This window comes from Chiloscyllium plagiosum, unplaced genomic scaffold (assembly GCF_004010195.1).
Source record: "Chiloscyllium plagiosum isolate BGI_BamShark_2017 unplaced genomic scaffold, ASM401019v2 scaf_49550, whole genome shotgun sequence".
Taxonomy (NCBI): domain Eukaryota; kingdom Metazoa; phylum Chordata; class Chondrichthyes; order Orectolobiformes; family Hemiscylliidae; genus Chiloscyllium; species Chiloscyllium plagiosum.
The window spans coordinates 3,824-7,132 of record NW_025201486.1 but is presented as its reverse complement, the minus strand read 5'-3'; the positions used below and the strand labels follow the sequence as shown (position 1 = coordinate 7,132).

Below are 3,309 nucleotides of genomic sequence, written 5' to 3'. Positions count from 1 at the left end.
CCCTTCAGGCTCTCTGCTTGTATTCCTGATGAAGAGCTGTTGCCCGAAACGACGATTTCACTGCTCCTCGGATGCTGCCTGAACTGCTGTGCTTTTCCAGCACCACTCAAATCTAGACACTGCGTTCCCAGGCCATGATTTCAGTCTCTGTTCTGCTGCAGTGCTCCTTCAAGCCACAACACAAGCTGGAAGACACGCAACACATTTTCTATCGGCAGACCATGAAAACTTTAGGACCCAACATTAAGTTCAATCATTTTAGAAACCGTCTGCCGTCTTACACATTCTTCACCCACCCTCCCTTCCCATTAGTTCTGAAGACGAATCGTTGGACTCGAAGCGTTAACTTTCCTTCCTCATCAGAGACAGACAAGAGCTGCTGATTTTGTTCAGACCTTTTGGCTTTTCTTCTGAGAACTTTGTTTTTCTGTTGTAATCGCCAGATACTGGAAGCGCCTGAATGCAGGAGGAGAATTTCACAGGAGATGAAAAGAATGGAAAGGTTTTGACCACTCCCATTGTGAAGGTACGCGAGCTAGACTGGGGATGTTGCTCTAAGCGCAGAGAAGGCTGAATAAGAAACCGATTAATATGCTCATTTTATGAAGAGGATAGATATGTGTGACAGAGATAAGCCTGTATTGGGAAGGAACAGAGTAACATAAATGGAAGATAGGAGACAAGGAGGAGATTTAGGAAGAATACTTTCACCTAGAGAGTATTGATTATCTGGAAATCATTATCTGAACATGTGGTAAAGGTAAGTGTAATGAGAACGTTTCAGCAGTCTGTAGCCGAACACTTGATGAGCCAGAGCACGAGTGGATAAGGACCAGGTATCAGAAAGTGTGACGAGGACAGACAGGCGCGAGATGGGTGTCCTGAATGCAATGCGTCAAAGGCAAACTAGTGTGCTTAAGGATTACGGCTGACGCGCCTCTGTGGCGCAATGGAAAGCGCGTTGGACTTCTACATCTCTATTCAGATTGCTATTCAAAGGTTGTGGGTTCGAATCCCATCAGAGTCGAGTTTTAATTATGTTTTGCAAAGTGGTCAGACCAGACTCGGCTGCTCATCTGCAAAACCAGTAATATTCGTGCATAAACCTAACTGTCTCGTAACGGAACATTTTCCTCCCACAGATTTACATTATCGATGTCTATTTATGGTCGAGATCGATAAATACCTGTTAGCCAGTACGATGTTGTGGATGGGCTGGAAAAAGACATAAAATTGTTCTGTGAGCCATGATGATATCAAATTACGTGGCAGGACAGGATCGGTGTGAAGAATGACCTCCTTCTGCTCCTTTGTGTCTGTGCCATTTCTGGCAAAGGTTTTTAAATAATCATAATGAGGACAATATGAAGTAAACGCCAAATAATATTTTGGTCTCATCTCCACTTCGCTTCCCTCCCGGCTGGAATAGACAGCTCTTGTTTCAGCTTTAGATCAGACAGCGGAGGATTCTCACAAGTTCTCCTTCAGGCTGAATGTTCCTTCACATAGGTTTCCAAGTGGACACACGGAGCAAGCAATTGCATGGATGCTGGGGATTCAGGGACAGATTTCCCCATTGCTGGGCTGGAATTCTGTCCAAGGTAATGAACGTGAATTTCTGACATTTTGAATCTTACTCTGGATTCTTGCGACTTTACGAATTAAACTGAATATAATTTGCCCTTGCAGAACATTATTCAATCTTCACTGTGCATAAAAACCATGCCACATGCTCGTGCACATAGTATGTTGAACATTGTTGATGTTGTGTGCAGTGTGGGTCGATGTCTCAGATGAACATGCCAAAGGAAGTTGGTGAAATGTCAGTGAATCGAGTTCACTGACGAATTGAAGCCGATAGAAGGAAAATCCCAGTACAATGGCCACATAACATTGCCTGTGACCAACGCAGGAAGCCATGGTAAATGTATGCAGTATTCAATAAAACCGATTTTCACCACATTTATCTATGACATTTTCCTGAAGCTGATGCTTCATAATCGATGATCCATTATCAGTATAGCCACCTATGCACTGCGTGTCCTTTCAGATACACAGAAAAAAAAAGAGTAATTGGGTTGAGGGGCCCAGTGGTAAGATCAGGAGCCGTTCATCACCATTAGACGGCAGATCCAGTGGTGCAGTTAGTTAGCTTGCTGTACTTGCATGACAGAATGGCAGCACATGAACTGCCAATGTTGGATTGCATTAGATTCTCGCCAGGTGTTTGTTTTACTGATACTGACCAGAGATGATTGCAAATTCAAGCTGAAGAACAGTTTAAACCCGAAATATTACATTGCAATAAAGTGCTTTTGGCACTAATGTTGCACCGACCTGTAAGACCAATCTGAAGTCCATCTGACCAGCATTTTGACATTATAAGCCGTAGGTTTATCCAATGATCATTTAATTGCCTTGAAGGTTGGTGAGTCTTCGACTGTTGAAGACAAGGCGTTCTGCACTCTTACTACTCTCTGAGAAAGGCCGCTACCTCAGCATCGATCATACTCAAATTACATCGATATGCTCTTGTGCCAACCATCACCATTTGAAGAAAATGCCTTCACTGTCCACCTTACGGAAAACTCTGATCATCTTTTATGTCTATATTAATTCACTTCTCAAACTTCTTATCTCTATCAAAAACAGCCTCAAGTCCCTCAGCCTTTCCTCGTAAGACCTTCCCTTCACAGAAGGCAACATCCGAGAAAATCTCGTCTACAACCTTTCCAATGCTTTCACATCCGTCCTATAATGTGGCGACCAGAACTCGACAAGTTTGGCCATACCAGACAGTTTTCTGGAGCTGCAAAGGGATCGTTCGGCCCTGAAACTCAATCCCTCTCCTAATAAAAACTAACACACTGTGCTCATTGCAAACAAATCCATCAACGTGTGTGTTAACTTTCAGAGTTTTATATACATAGATGCCGAGATCGCTCTGCTCATCTAAACTTCAAAGAATATTACAATTAGCCCAGATCATTTTATTCTTGTTGTTCATTTCAAAGTAAATCACCTCACACTTTTCCACAATAACCTCCATATGCCAACTCTGGGCCCCGATCTGCAGATTATTCATATCCCTCTGTAACCTGCAGCAGACTTCGGCACTGTTGACAACTCCATCGACTTAGTGTGTTCTGCGAATTTACTCATCCATCATCCCATGCTCGAACCCAGGTCATTTTTAAAGGTGACAAACAGCAATGGACCCTAAAAGGAATCTTGTGGTACACCATGAATAACTGAACTCCAGGATGAATATTTTCCATTAACTACCACACTCTGTGTTCTTTCAGCGAG

At 43.1% G+C, this 3,309-nt stretch overlaps 1 non-coding gene across 1 annotated transcript; it reads left to right on the top strand.

Moving 5' to 3' along the window:
• The first annotated feature begins 935 nt into the window (after nt 1–935).
• trnar-ucu lies at nt 936–1,027 on the top strand. Its single transcript is given in 2 exon segments — nt 936–972; nt 992–1,027. It is a non-coding gene; the product is annotated as a tRNA-Arg (tRNA).
• The last annotated feature ends 2,282 nt before the right edge of the window (nt 1,028–3,309 follow it).